This window comes from Manis javanica, chromosome 13 (assembly GCF_040802235.1).
Source record: "Manis javanica isolate MJ-LG chromosome 13, MJ_LKY, whole genome shotgun sequence".
In the NCBI taxonomy this organism is placed as follows: Eukaryota; Metazoa; Chordata; class Mammalia; order Pholidota; family Manidae; genus Manis; species Manis javanica.
In genome coordinates, this window is record NC_133168.1 from 36,078,819 (window position 1) to 36,095,769 (window position 16,951).

Genomic DNA, 16,951 nt, shown 5'->3' on the forward strand with positions numbered 1-16,951 from the left:
ACAAATATGTAAAGTCATGTCCCAGCCCATGACCACCAGGCTCCTGAGCATTTGGGCAAAGCCCACACATACAGAATTTAATACAGTACCTTTCAGAGCCAGCAGGTTATCAGAGTCTGTGGTAAAAGTAAGAAATCTATTTACATTTTTAATTATGGATGAGAAGTGAACATATGGAAGAGAAGAAGATCTCAAATTGTACTAGATTTCTCTCAAATAATATATCTGTCTTTTGTAGGCAATTGAATTATGGAGGACACAGAAAAATTTTTATTCACATTTAAAGGATTTAATTTTACATGTTATGGAACTGATGCTGACTTTTTAGAAAATTTGGATGATTTTGAAATCCGAGATGATGATGTCTTCATAATCACATACCCAAAATCTGGTAAGTTCTCCATTCTGTTAGCTACTCTAATAATTGAATGGCTTTTCTTTAATATGCAAGCTTAGTTTCTCAGTAGTATTAGGTATGATCATATGCTATAAATCTGTTGGGTATTAAAAGATATTACAATTTAATGTCTCATGAAATCAGGTGTTTACAATACAGCTTAATTTATTTCTGACTTTGGTTGGTGAAAGGAGCACAATGAGGAAGAAATTGCATTGAAGAAATGACAAAAATGTAGCGATGGAATGTCTAGTAAGAGAGGCAGGAATATTTATCCTCAGGCAGGGAAATGGGACAGAAGATGCAAGCTATATTTAATAACCTCTGAGAAAGGAAATTTAACTTATATTAATTATAAAAAATGTAGAATATATCCCACAAAAACTCAACAGTTCAATATTTGCGGGACACCCAAAAACAATCCTAAGAGATAAGTTCAAAGCTATACAGATCTATCTTTAGAAACAAGAACAATCCAGAATAAGAAACCTAAACTCACAATTCAGGAAACTAGAAAATAAAATAAATGAAACCTTAAGTTAGTAGAAGAGGGGACATAATAAAAATCAGAGCAGAAATAAATTATATAGGAAAGAATAAAACAGTAGGAAGATGTATGATACCGAGAGCTGGTTTTTTGTGAAAATAGACAAAATAGATAAATCCCTAGCAAGAATTATTTAAAAAAAGAGATAATACACACTTAAAAGTCATTAATGAGCAGGGAATAGTCACAACAGATATCACAGAAATGCAAAGAATTATCAGAGAATACTATAAAACATTATATGTCAAGAAGTTGGACATCCTAGTAGAAATGAACAATTTTATAGAAAGTACAACCTTCCAAAACTGATACAGAAAAACACATAATCTGAACAAATTACCAACAATGAAACTTAATTAATAATAAAAACTCCCAATAAACAAAAGTGCATCAGATAGTTTCACAGTTGAATTCTACCAAACATTTAAACAAGAGCTATTACCCATCTTTCTTAAGGTATTCCAAAAAGTAGAAGAGGAAGGAACACTCCCAAGCTCATTGTATGAGGCCATCATCACTGTATATGACAACCATATGAAGACACTGAAAGAAAAGAGGAAAAATTTAGACTAACATGCCTGATGAACATGATGTGGATATCTTCAACAAAATATTAACAAACAAATTAAAAAATACACCAAATGGGTCATCCATCAGGACAAAGCTTTGTTTATTCCAGGGATGTATGGATGGTATAATATTCATAAATCAATCAATGTCACGTAACACTTTAACAAAAAGAAGGCTAAAAACCACATGATCATCTCAACAGATGCTGAAAAAGCATTTGACATAACTCAATATCCATTCAGGATAGAATCTCTCAACAAAGTGGGAATAGAGGTTTCATCCTCAATATAATAAAAGCCATATAAGATGAATACTCAGCTAAAATCATACGACATGGCATGAAGCTGAAAGCTTTTCCTCTAAGTTTGGGAACATGACAAGGATGTCCACTCTCCTCACACTTATTCAACATAGTACTGGAGCTCCTAGTCATGGCATTCAGACAACACAGAGATAAATACATCCAAATTGGTAAGTAAGAAGTTAGATTTTCCCAATTTGCAGATGACCGGATATTATACATGGAATATCTATTCAAAAAACTATTATAACTAATTACTGGATTCAGCATTATTGCAGTATACAAAATTAAAATACAGAAATCTGTTGCATTTCTATATGCTAACAATGATCTAGCAGAAAGAGAAATCAGGAAAACAACTCCATTTACAACTGCATAAAAAAGAATGAAATAATTAGGAATAAACATAACCATTTTGGTGAAGGACATACACTCTGATAACTAGAAGGCACTTGTGAGAGAAATTAGAAAGAAACAAATAAATGGATATCTATCCTGTGCTCATGGTTAGGAAGATTTAGTAGTGTCAAAATGGCCCTCCTGCCCAAAGCAATTTACAGATTCATTGCGATCCCTATTAAAATACTAACAGTATTTTTCAAGGAACTGAAACAAATAGTTCTCAAATACATATGCTATCACAAAAGACCTTGAAAAGCCAACACAATCCTGAGAAAGAGAACAAATCTGAGGGGATTACACTCCCTGACTTCAAGCTATAATAAAAAAGCTGCAGTAGAAAGAATAGTATGTTATGGCACAAGAAGAGACCCATCAGTGGCACACAAAAGAGAGCCCAAATATACAATCCCACTAATATATGGCCACTTAGTATATGATAAAGAAGCCATGAACATACAATGGGGAGAAGACAGCTTCTTCAGTAATGTGTTGTAAGAACTGGACAGCTACCTGGAAGAGAATGAAACTGGATTACTAACTCCATGCACAAAATTAAACTTGAAATGAATCAAAGAGTAGAATGTTAAGACATGAAACCATAACACTCTTAGAAGAAAACCTAGCACAAATCTCTGAACATAAGTATGAGCAATATTTTCCTGGATGCATCTCCTTGAGCAACGGAAACAAAATAAAAATGAACACATGGGTCTACATCAAACTAAAAAGTTTCCATACGTCAAAGTTCACCATCCACAGAACAAAAAGGCAACCTACATTATGGGAGAATACATTTGTAAATGATTTATCCATTAAGGAAATTACATACAAAATATATAAAGAGCTCATATGCCTCAACACCAATGAAAAAATAGCCTGATTTGAAATGGGCAGAGGACTTGAACAGGCACCAAACAAGAAATACAGATGGCCAACAGGCTCATGAAAAGATGCTCCAGAACATTTATCGTTAGGGAAATGTAAACCAAACCACAATTAGACATCACCTCAGACCAGTTAGAGTAGCCACTACCCAAAAGATAAAAATTGACAAAGGTTCATATGGATGTGGAGGTATGGGAACCCTCCACACTGCAGCTGGGAATGTAAATTGATGCAACTGCTTTAGAAAGCACTGTGGAGGTACCTCAGAAATCTGAAAATAGATATATCATTTGACCCAGTAATTCCACTTATAGGAATTTACAGGAAGGAAAGAAAATCCCTGATTTAATTAGATATATGCACCCCTGTGTTTATTGCCACATTATTTACAATAGCCAAGATATGGAATCAAACTAAGCATCCATCAATAGACGAACGGCTAAAGAAGATGTGGCACATATACAGAATAGAATATTTTTCAGGCAGGAAAAGACAAGAAATTCTGCTATTTGCAACAACATGGATGGGTCTAGAGGTCATTATGCTCTGGGAAATAAGCTAGGTGGAGAAAGACAAATACCATATGATTTCACTGAATTTTGGAATATAAAAATAAAGCAAAACAAAATGAACAAAACAGCAGTAGAGTCATAGACTCTGAGAAGTGACTGGTGGTTACCACAGAGGAGCAGTTGGGGTAGGTGGGTGGGGAGGCTGAGAGAAATAAAGAGGTATATATGAAAATTCTCAATCATAATGTGTAAGTTTGTCATGGGGATAGTAGTACAGCATGGACAATATGGTCAGTGACTGTAGCATCTTTCTATGTTGATAGAATGTAACTGTAGTAAAAGTGCTGAGGATTTAAAAATATGGGTAACTGTTGAACTACTGTGTTGTGTATTTGAAAATAATATAAGATTGTATATCAGTGATAAATCAGTGGAAAAATTTTAAAAAAGTGAAAAGACAACCCAACAGAATGGGAGAAAATATTTGCAAATCATATATCTGATGAGGAACTGTAGAGAGATACCACTTCACACTCACTAGGAGTGTGATAACCAAAAATACAGTAGGAAGTGTTGGCAAGGACATAGAGAAATTAGAATTCTCATATATTTCTGATGGGATTGTAAAATGGTACAGCTGCACTGGAAATTGGTTTAGCAGATCCTCAAATATTAGTACATAGAAATACCGTATTACCCATAAATTCTACTCTTCGATACCCCAAAGAAAGAACACATTATGCCTCCACCAAAAATCACACATGGATATTCATATCAGCATTACTCATAAGAGCAAAAAGTGAACACAAGACAATGTCCATTAACTGAAGAAATGAGATGCAAAGTGGTATAGTTGTAAAATAGAATATTTTTTGGTCATGAAAAGGAGGGAAGTACTGAGAAATGTTACAATATGTATGAACCTTGAACTTAGTGTGTAATGTGAAATGAGCCAGACACAATAGGTCGTGTATTTTATGATTCCATTTATAGGAAAAGTATAGATAGGTGAATTTATAGAGATAGATTGTAAATAACGGTGGCTTGGGGCTGACGGTTAGATGAAGAATGTTAATTTGCTGCCAATGGCTATGGAAATATTTGCAAATCAATTGTTGGGTTGCAAAATATTCTAAAATTAGATCATGCTGATGATTGTACAACCTTGTGAATACATTTTTTAAAAACCCTGAGTTGTACAGATTAATAATGGTAAATTGTAACCAATGTGAATGAAATTGTTTTAAAAAAGAAAGAATATACCTGAAAGATTTTAAATGTTTCTTCGGGTCATTTAAATAGCTTGTACCATTAAAGTAAAGTCCTAAATTGTGATTTGGATTGGGAAGAATTTAAGGGGCTTTTTTTTCCCACTTTACTCCCATGGTTGTGCCTCAGAGCACAGCTCATTTATTCACTATCGTCCCTTGGCCAGATTTTTCCCTTTGGTGACCCAATATGACTGATTTCTTTTTTTTCCACTTCTTATACTGAGTTTTCCTCTCAGGTAACCCAGATTTATATTTTGGACTGTTTTCAGAGGTCAGATTCTAACTGCTCCTTCTATTCTTGTTCATTCAGTCAATTGCATGGCTCACAACACTAAGCCCATTTCCAGTGCAAGGTTTTCTCATGGCATCAAATGGGCCCTTTTGCTGTCCAAATATGTTGTGTATAAATGATAGAAAACAATCGGCATTTGGAAGATCAGAAACATTTTAAGTAATGTTTGAACACAAGTTAAAACATAAAGTCTTAATAAGAAAGTTGCCTGCTCTTTGAAAGTCTGTTATAGCTTTCAAAAAATGAAGGTCATAGTAATAAATGAGAGGGGTTCACAAAAGGAGAAAGAAGGATCTGAGTATTTTAAGCGTATTTTTACTACTTCAGATGACTGCGATGAACCATTCAGTGTGCAGTGAATATCAGAGGGAGCCCTAATGGTTCTATGTGCTCCAGTTAGACGTCCTCCTAAATTAAAGCCAAGTCAGCACTTTATGGGTCAGTAGCAGGGACTCATTTTAATGATCACCTTTCAATTCCATTTGAATGCACATGTTCCTCCAATCAACTAAATGTTGTGAGAGTCCTTTTGTGACTGGCCATCAACATTATAAAGGGTAGATGTGTAGATTCAGGTTAGTGTCTTAAGGATCTCTGACGGGTGTGGAAGGAAGAGTTGAACTGTGGTGGCCCAGAAGTTCCCCCTGAAACCTCAGGTTACCTTAATGGCTCTTAGGGCATTTAAACAGAGACATTGGGAAGGAGTTCCAGTTACCATATCATTTGTTTCTTAGTAGAAAGTGATGATGAGTTATATGTACATATATTTATTTCTTTTGCCTATAGTCTGAATTATTAAGGGATAGGATTACAATACATAAATTACTTATAGTCTATCTAGTGTGTGCATTGTGGTTGCACTGTAGAGCTGTTATTGTTCTGTGATCAGACAAAAACATATCTTTCTGTGTATATATATATATATCTATTCATATAAATAAACAAATAGGTATTCACCTATAATTTCAAATGCATATGCACACTGAAGTCAGTACAGATTCCCTACTCATTTTTTATCTGCATGGGTGTATTTTGTTGCTATGGAGTTCTTTGTTTATTTTGGATATGAACCCTTATCAGATAGATGATTTGCAAGTAATTTTTCCCAATCAGCAATTTTCCTTTACATTTTGTTGATGGGCTCCTTTGCTGAACAGAAGCTTTTAAGTTTTATGTATATAGATTCATATTTTTGCTTTTGTTGCATTTATTTTATTTTATAATTTTTAAATTTTTTTTATTTTGTTATAATTAATCTATAGTTACATGAAGAACATTATGTTTACTTGGCTCCCCCCTTCAACAAGTGCCCCCGCACAAACCCCATTATGGTCACTGTCCATCAGCATAGTAAGATGCAGTAGAATCACTACTTGTCTTCACTGTGTTGCACAGCCCTCCCCATGCCCCCCCACATGCTAATTATACATGCTAATCATAATACCCCTTTTTTCCCCCACACTTATCCCTCCCTTCCCACCCATCCTCCCTAGTCCCTTTCCCTTTGGTAACTGTTAGTCCATTCTTGAGTTCTGTGATTCTGCTGTTGTTTTGTTTCTTCAGTTTTTCTTTATTCTTATACTCCACATACGAGTGAAATCATTTGATACTTGTCATACTCCACCTGGCTTATTTCACTGAGCATAATATCTTCTGGCTCCATCCATGTTGTTGCAAAAGGTAGGATTTGTTTTCTTCTTATGGCTGAATAATATTCCATTGTGTATATGTACCACATCTTCTTTATCCATTCATCTGCTGATGGACACTTAGTTTGCTTCCATGTCTTGTTCATTGTAAGTAGTAGCTGCAACCAACATAGGGGTGCATATGTCTTTTTGAATCTGTGATCTTGTTTTCTTTGGGTTAATTCCTAATGGTATATCTGGATCAAATGGTATATCTATTTTTAATTTTCTGAGGAACCTCCACATTGCTTTCAAGAATTATTGAACTAATTTACATTCCCACCAACAGTGTAGAGGCCTTCCCTTTCTCAACATCATCACCAGGATTTGTTGATCCTTTTCTTTTTGGATGACGGTCATCCTAACTGGGGTGAGGTGATATCTCATTGTGATTTTAATTTGCAATAAAAGTTGCCTATTGTCAAATGGCCATTCTGCTTAAAGCAATCTACAGGTTCAATGCAATCCCTATCAATATTTTGATTTTCCAATTATCAAAATTTCCCTGATCAGTGACATGGAGCATCATTTCACATGCTTGTTGGCCATCTGAATTTCTTCTTTGGAGAAGTGCCTGTTCTAGTCCTCTGCCCTTCTTTTAATAGGATTATTTGCTTTTTGGCTTTTGAGGCATGTGGGTTCTTTATATATTTCGGATGTTAAACCCTTATCAGATATATCTTTTATGTATATATTCTCCCAGATTGTAGGATGACATTTTGTTCAACTGATGATGTCCTTGGTTGTACAGAAGCTTTTTAGTTTAATGAAGTCCCATTTTTTCATTTTTGCTTTTGTTGCCTTTGCCCAAGGAGATGTGTTCTGGTAACAGTGGTTCATGTTTATATTCAAGAGCTTTTTTCCCATGTTATCTCCTAAGAATTTTATATTTTTATGACTCACATTCAGGTCTTTGATCCGTTTTGAGTTTACTTTGGTGTATGGTGTTAGACAGTAATACAGTTTCAGTATCTTACATATTGCTGTACAGGTTTGCCAACAGCCATTGTTGAAAAGGTTATTTCCCCATTTTATATCCATAGCCCCTTTATTTTATATTAATTGGCCATGTATATGTTTGTGCTTGTATCAGGGCTCTCTATTCTGTTCCATTGAACTGCAGGTCTGTTCTTGTCCTATTTCCAAATTGTTTTTTATTACTATAGCTTTGTATTAGAGCTTGAACACAGGGAGCATAATCCTCCAGCATTAATCTTCCTTTGCAGGATTGCTTTGGCTGTTTGGAGTCTTTTGTGGTTCCACAAAAATTTTAGAACTATTTGTTCTAGTTCACTGAAGATGCTTTTGGTATTTTGACAGGGATTGCATTGAATCTGAAGATTGCTTTAGGCAGAATGGCCCTTTTGACAATATTAATTCTTCCTATCCATGAGCATGTGATGTTTTTTCATTTATTGGTGCCTTCTTTAATTTTCTTGATGAGTGTCACATTGTTTACAGAGTATAGGTCTTTCATGTCCTTTGTTAGGTTTATTCCTAAGTATTTTATTCTTTTTGATGCAATTGTAATTCAAATTGTTTTCCTGATTTTTCATTCTGATGGTTTATTGTTAATATATAGGAATATAACAGATTACTGTGTATTATTTTTATATCCTGAAACTTCACTCAATTCAGCTATTAGTTCTAATAATTTTTGAGTTTATTCTTTAGGGTTTTTTTATGTACAGTATAATCTCATCTATAAACAGTGACAATTTAAGTTCTTCCTTACCAGTCTGGATGCCTTTTATTTCTTTGTGTTGTCTGATTGCTCTGGCTTGGACCTCCTGGACTATATTGAATAAAAGTGGTAAGAGAGGGCATTCTTGTCTTGTTCCCTATCTTAAATGAAAACCTTTCAGCTTTTTGCTCTTACTTATGATGCTGGCTGCATGTTTGTCACATATGGCATTTATGATCATCTTATTTTTTTTCTTCTTTTTTGATGTGGTGTATGATGTTGATTAGTTTTTAAATTTTCTATCATCTTTGCATCCCTGGAATAAATTCTGTGTGATTATGATGTATGATCTTTTCTTGTATTTTTTAATTCAGTTTGCTAATATTTTGTTGAGCATTATTGCATCTATATTCATCAAGGATATTGGTCTGTAATTTTCTTTTTTTGAGTTGTTTTTGTCTGCTTTTGGTATTAGAGTGATGCTGGACTCATAGACTGAGTTTGTAAGTATTCCCTCCTCTTCTCCTTTTTGGAAAACTTTAAGGAGGATGGGTATTAGGTCTTCACTAAGTGTTTGATAAAATTCAGCAGTGAAGCCATCCAGTCCATGCATTTTGTTCTTAGGTAGTTTTTTGATTACCAATTCAATTTTTTTGTTCTTCTTTCTTTAGATAGACCTGTTTTGCTATATATTTTCCACTTTAGAACTGCCTTCACTGCATCTCACAGTAGTTGGGGCATTGAGCTGTTGTATTGCTTTGTCTCCATATATTGCTTCATCTCTGTTTTTATTAAGTCATTGATCCATTGATTATTTAGAAGCATGTTGTTAAGCCTCCATGTTTGTAGGCTTTTTAGTTTTCTTTGCACAATTTACCTCTAGTTTCATAACTTTGTGGTCTGAGAAATTGGTAGAACAATTTCAATGCTTTTGAATTTACTGAGGCTCTTTTTGTGGCCTAGCATGTGATCTATTCTGGAAAATATTCCATGTGCACTTGAGAAGAATGTTTATCCTGTTGCTTTTGGGTGGAGTGTTCTGTAGATGTGTATTAGGTCTATCTCTTCTAATGTGTTGTTCAATGCCTCCATCTTCTTATTTAGTTTCTGACTGGTTGATTTTTCCTTTATAGTGAGTGGTGTGTGGAAGTATGAAATGAATGTATTGCATTTATTTCCCCCTTTAGTTCCGATAGTACTTGTTTCACATATGTAGATATTAATAATGATTACACCCTCCTGTTGGACTTACCTTTTATCATTATATACTGTTTTTGGTCTCTTATTAGCTTCTTTGTTTTGATGTCTATTTTATCTGATAGAAGTACTACAACTCCCTCTTTTTTCTCCCTATTCTTTGCATAAAGTATCTTTTCCCATCCCTTCTCTTTTAGTATGTGTTTGTGTTTGTCTTTGGGTTTGAAGTAAGTCTTCTGTAGTCAGAATATAGATGGGAATTGCTTTTATATCCTTCTGTAGCTCTCTGTCTTTTGACTGGTGCTCTCAGTCCATTTACATTTAGGGTAATTATCAACATATATGTACTTATTGCCATTGTATGCCTTATATTTGTGGTGACTAAAGGCTCAAGGACAGCTTCTTTACTAACAGTCTAACTTAACTCACTTATTACAATATTATAAACACAATTTATTGTTCTTTTTTTTTCTCCTTTTTTTTCTTCCTCGTCCACTCTTTACATGTTAGGTGTGATATACTGTACTCTTTGTGTATCCCTTGAATGACTTTGTGGATAGTTGATTTAATTTTGTATTTGCTTAGTAATTAATGAGTTTACTTCTTTTACTGTGGTTTTATTTTCTCTGGTGACAGCTACTTAGCTTTCAGAGCACTTCTTCTAAAACAGTTCCTTTAAAATACACTGTAGAGATAATTTGTGGGAGGTATATTCCCTCAACTTTTGAAGATCTGGAAATTGTTTAATCCCTGCTTCAAATTTAAATGACAGTATTGCGGGGTAGGCTATTTATTGGTTCAACGCCCTTCTGTTCATTGCATTGAATATGTGATGCCATCCACTTCTTTAAAATTTCTGCTTAGAAGTCAGATGATAGCCTGATGGATTTTCCTTGCTATGTGATATTTTTTTCTCTCTGTCTGCTTTTAGTACTCTCTTCTTGTCCTAGATATTTGCCATTTTAATTAATATAATTTTAATTATTATATTATATTGTCTTCCTTGGGTCCCTTGTGTTGAGAGATCTGTGCACTTCCATGGCTTGAGAGACTATTTCCTTCCCCAGATTGGGGAAGTTTTCAGCAGTTCCTTCTTCAAAGATGCTTTCTATCCCTTTTTTTCTCTTCTTCTTCTTCTGGTACCCCTAAAATGTGAATATTGTTCCATTTGCATTGGTCACAGAATTGCCTTATAATTCTTTCATTCTTAGATACTCTTTTTTCTCTCTCTGCCTTAGCTTCTTTTTATTTCTGTTCCCTAATTTCTATTCCATTTACCATCTTCTCTACCTCTTCTAGTCTGCTTTTTCAACCACTCCTTGTATGTTTCATTTCAGATATTGTATTTTTCAAAGTTTCTCTTCTTTGAATTCATCCCCTAGACCTTGAATTTTTTTCTGTAGCTCCATTAGCATGTTTAAAATTTTTACTTTGAAATCTTTATCAGGAAGATTGATGATTTCAGTTTCACTGAGCCCTCTTTATGGTGTTTGAAGGATCTTTGACAGAACAAGGTTCTTCTGCATTTTCATAAACCTATTGAATAGTGTGTAATAATAGCTTTGTATAGGTGTCACCCTCTAGTGACCAGACGCTCTACTCTCCATAGATGCCCAGCATCTGGAGTGATTGCAGTTTTCATAGGTGAGCAGTGCCAGTATCTGCCAGGAGGAAAGAGATTTTTCCTGCTCCCAACTGCAATGCCTGCCTCCACTGCCAGGGTCAGTGAGCTAAGCATGCAGCAAAGAGCCCTTGTGATATGCTCCTTTAAAGCTGCCATAGGTGGTGCTGCAGTCCAGCTGGCCTGGAATGATGGCAGTGGTAGCAGGTTTGCAAGCCAGTTCCAGCTGGGAGGAAAGACTGCCAGGCTGCATATCACAGTGGGGAGGCTTGGGTCTGCATTGCCAGCCCGGTGATGGACCACCTGAATCTGCCAAGTTTCCAACCTGCTGAGCTGTGTGCCCCAGGATGATTTTATCCGCCTGTCCTTTCTCCTGTGCACCGACCTCTGTGTAATCCTTGCCCCTTTAACAGCTCTCTCACTGTTTAGAAGTCTTTCAAAGCACCCACCTTTCTTTTGTCCCAGAGTGTCCAGTTGTGGGTACCAGTTCTCCACAAGTGGTTGGAATCTCAACATCTCCAAGTATTCCACCTGTTTTTGCTTTCCAAACCCTCTCATATACAGAGCAGCATGCAATGTGAGTTCATGCTCACAATGTAGGCTCAGTGTAGTAGTTAGCAGTCCTGGGCTTCTGGGTCTATTCCTTTCACTGGTGAGCTGGGTTGGGGAAAGGGCTTGGACCCCATTGGATCACAGATTTCTTACTTTACAGTTTTCCACAAGATATCCTCTTGTCTCCAGATGTAGGCCATCTGTTGCAGTCTTCATTCTTCTCACTTTTTTAGGATTAGTTGTATTTGCTATATGTTCATATTGCATGTGGTTTGGGGAGGAGATTTCTGCCTCATTTCTCATGCCACCATCTTTCTCCCCAAAATATGGTTTAAAACTTCATATTGTTAATGTGGTGCTTCACATTGATTGGTTTGATGTTGATACATTCTTGCATCACTCAAACAAATGCCAATAGATTATGATCCATAATGCTTTCAGTATATTATTGAATTCAGTTTGCTAATTTCCTATTGCATGCATTTCATTAATGTTCATCAAGAATAATGGTGTGTAGATTTCTTTTCATATAGTGTCCTTGTTTGTAATTTTATTATCATGTAATCGTAGCTTTCAAAAATGAGTATGACAAAGTTCTTTCATCTAACATTTGGAAGAGTTTTAGAATATTTGTATTAATAACTAAGAATTTGTTAAAACCATTTCAAAAATTTTGTAGAAAACCACTTGTTTTCTTGCTCTTACTCAACATAACATGCACATTCCTACCTGAGGCTCTCTGCACTGAATGGTTCTTCTGTATTGCACTTCCCCAGATATTTGCAAAGATTACACATTTTCCCACCTTTGGGTCCTTGTTTAAATATTGCATTCTCAGTGAAGCCACTCTTGATGGTCATAAATAAATAGCCTCACTCAAAACACTTAGAGTCCTCAGGCTAATTTATTTTCTCTCCATAATATATTTTTCACCTTTTAATATATCACCTATTAGGACATTTATGTTTTTTTATTCTTTACAAGGTCACACTTAGGAAACCAGTATAGTGTTTACAAAAGAACAAATAGGTCACAGGGACAGAAAAGACTGGAAACACAAGTCCCCATGTATGACAGACTCCATGTAAATTTAAGCATGGGTCAACTATTAATGGAAAAAGGAGGGGTTCTTAGTGTTGGGGGAGCTGCCTCACTATATGGAGGAACTACAACCTGATATCAATCACCCCAGCCAAGTGTGAATTCTAGTTGAATGTAGACATTAATATTAAGGATAAGTTTGAAAGCTCTTTTGCTTAGGGAAGTGTAATTATTTCCGTTATAAAAATAATTGTACCCTAGGGGTGGGGAAGAGTTTCTCAGCCAAATGTACATTGCAGAAATTACCAGTAGGACATTTGAATAAGGCAGAGTCTGAGATGAAGTGCGATGACAATATGGCATTAACTGCAGAAAATGTAATAAAATTTAATACAACAGGACTCAAAAGGGCAAAAAAGAATAAATATATATAGGAGCCAACATGGTGGCATGAGTAGGACAGTGGGAATCTCCTCCAAAAAACATATATTTTTGAAAATACAACAAATACAACTAATCCTAAAAGAGAGACCAGAAGACACAAGACAACAACCAGACTACATCCACAAGTGCGAGAGCCCAGTGCCTGGTGAAAGGGGTAAGATACAAGCCTGCCCAGAGGGACCCGAGCGCCCCTCACCCCAGTTCCCAGCAGGAGGAGAGGAGTCAGAGTGGGGAGGGAGAGGGAGCCCAGGAATGCTAAACACCCAGCCCCAGCCATCTGCACAAGAGTGCAGACACAGTGCATGTGTGGAGGGCTGAAACATAGGGAAACAGGGCAGCAAGACCTCTGAGTGGGTTCCGAAGCTGATGTCCATGTGACAAAGAAAAGCGAGTGCTTTTTGAAAGTCTTAAAGAGACAGGGATGCAACAGCTGGATGGAAACAACACAGGTCACAGGGAAAACTGGGCACACTATCCCCATGGGCAACAGATCTGAGACATCTCATGGAGGTAAACAGCCAAACAGCCCCCCGTCCATTACCCTTCCAGGGCCCTGCCATAGCAGAGAGGCAGCCTAGGGCTGACCATGCACCCAGAAAGGGAGCTTCCTCCATACCAGCCGGACAAGACACAAAGACACAGTCTACATGCAATTACCCAACAAAAGCCACTAGGGATCGCAGTTGTCCCAGTAAAGAAAGGGTAGTAGCAAGTAGAAAGCTTGGCCTCCCAGCTGACAGTCAATAGCACCTATCAACATGAAAAGGCAAAAAAATATGATCCAGACAAGACTAACCCAGACAGCTTCAGCATCTGATACATTTTCCCCTGAGAAAGAACCTGGGGAGATAGATTTAACCAGTCTTCCTGAAAAAGAATTCAAAACAAAAGTCACAACCATCCTGATGGACTTGCAGAGACATATGCAAGAACTAAGGTAGGAGAATACAGAAATAAAACAAGCTCTGGAAGGACTTCAAAACAGAATGGTGAGATGCAAGAGACCATTAATGGACTAGAAAACAGAGAACAGGAATGCAGAGAAGCTGTTGCAGAGAGAGATAAAAGGATCTCCAGGAATGAAAGAATTCTAAGAGAGCTGAGTGACCAATCGAAATGGAACAACATCCACATTATAGGGGTACCAGAAAAAGAAGAGAGAGAAAAAGGGATAGAAAGTGTCTTTGAAGAAATAATTGCTGAAAACTTCCCCAAACTAGGGGAGGAAATGGCCTCTCAGACCACAGAGGTACACAGAACTCCCATGACAAGGGATCCAAGGAGGGCAACACCAAGACACATAATAATTAAAATGGCAAAGATCAAAGACAAGGACAAAGTATTAAAGGCAGCCAGAGAGAAAAAAAAGGTCACTTACAAATGAAAACCCATCAGGCTATCATCAGACTTCTCAACAGAAACCCTACAGGCCAGAAGAGAATGGCATGATATACTTAATGCAATGAAACAGAAGGGCCTCAAACCAAGACTACTTATTCAGCATGATTAACATTTAAATATGAAGGAGGGATTAACCAATTCCCAGACAAGCAAAAGTTAAGGGAATTTGCCTCCCACAAACCACCTCTACAGGGCATCTTACAGGGACTGCGCTAGATGGGAAGACTCCTAAAAAGAGCACAGAACAAAACACCCGATATATGAAGAAGGGAGGAGGAGGAATAAGAAGGGAGAGAAATAAAGTTCATCAGACCGTGTTTATAATAGCTCAACATGCGAGTTAAGTTAGACAGTAAGACAGTAAAGAAGCTAACCCTGGACCTTTGGTAACCACAAACTTAAAGCCTGCAATGGCAATAAGTACATACCTTTCAATAATCACCTTAAATGTAAATGGACTGAATGCACCAATCAAAGACACAGAGTAATAGAATGGATAAAAAAGCAAGACCCATCCATATGCTGCTTACAAGAGACTCACTTCAAACCCAAAGACATATACAGATTTAAAGTCAAGGGATGGAAAAAGATAATTCATGCAAACAACAGAGAGAAAAAAGCAGGTGTTACAATACTAGTATCAGACAAAACAGACTTCAAAATAAAGAAAGTAACAAAAGACAAAGAAGGACATTACATAATGATAAAGGGCTCAGTCAAACAAGAGGATATAACCATTATAAATATATATGCAAGTAATACAGGAGCACCAACATATCTGAAACAAATACTAACAGAACTAAAGGAGGAAATATAATGCAATGCATTCATTCTGGGAGACTTCAACACAACACTCACTCCAAAGGACAGATCCACCAGACAGAAAATAAGTAAGGACACAGAGGCACTGAACAACACACTAGAACAGATGGACCTAATAGACATCTACAGAACTCTACATCCAAAAGCAACAGGATATACATTCTTCTCAAGTGTGCATGGAACATTGTCCAGAATAGACCACATACTAGCTCACAAAAAGAGCCTCAGTAAATTCCAAAAGATTGAAATCCTACCAACCAACTTTTCAGACAATAAAGGCATAACAGTAGAAATAAACTGTACAAAGAAAGCAAAAAGGCTCACAAACACATGGAGGCTTAAAAACACGCTCCTAAATAATCAATGGATCAATGACAAAATCAAATTGGAGATCCAGCAATATATGGAAACAAACGACTACAACAACACAAAGCCCCAACTACTGTGGGATACAGCGAAAGCAGTCTTAAGAGAAAAGTATACAGCAATCCAGGCATATTGAAAGAAGGAAGTACAATCCCAAATGAATGGTCTGATGTCACTGTTATCAAAATTGGAAAAAGAAGAACAAATGAGGCTTAAGGTCAGCAAAAGGCGGGACATAATAAAGATCAGGGAAGAAATAAATAAAATTGAGAAGAATAAAATATTAGCAAAAATCAATGAAACCAAGAGCTGGTTCTTCGAGAAAATAAACAAAATAGATAAGCCTCCAGCCAGACATATCAAGAGGAAAAGAGTGTCAACACAAATCAACAGTATCAGAAACAAGAAAGGAAAAATCATGACGGACCCCACAGAAATACAAAGAATTATTAGAGAGTACTATGAAAACCTATATGCTAACAATCTGGGAAATCTAGGAGAAATGGACAACTTCCTAAAAAAATACAACCTTCCAAGACTGACCCAGAAAGAAACAGAAAATCTAAACAGACCAATTACCAGCAACAAAATTGAAGTGGTAATGAAAAAACTACCCAAGAAGAAAACCCCCGGGCCAGATGGATTTACCTCGGAATTTTATCCGACATACTGAGAAGACATCACACCCATTCTCCTTAAAGTTTTACAAAAAATAGAAGAGGAGAGAATACTTCCAAACTCATTCTATGAAGCAAACATCACCCTAATACCAAAACCAGGCAAAGACCCCACCAAAAAAGAAAACTACAGACCAATATCCCTGATGAATGTAGATGCAAAAATACTCAACAAAATATTAGCACACCGAATTCAAAAATACATCAAGAGGATCATACACCATGAACAAGTGGGATTCATCCAAGGGATGCAAGAATGGTACAACATTCAAAAATACATC

The 16,951-nt window shown here is 36.4% G+C and overlaps 1 pseudogene; it reads left to right on the top strand.

Moving 5' to 3' along the window:
* The first annotated feature begins 243 nt into the window (after positions 1-243).
* LOC108405968 (amine sulfotransferase-like) overlaps positions 244-16,951 on the top strand; it is a 30,446-nt pseudogene continuing 13,738 nt past the window's right edge.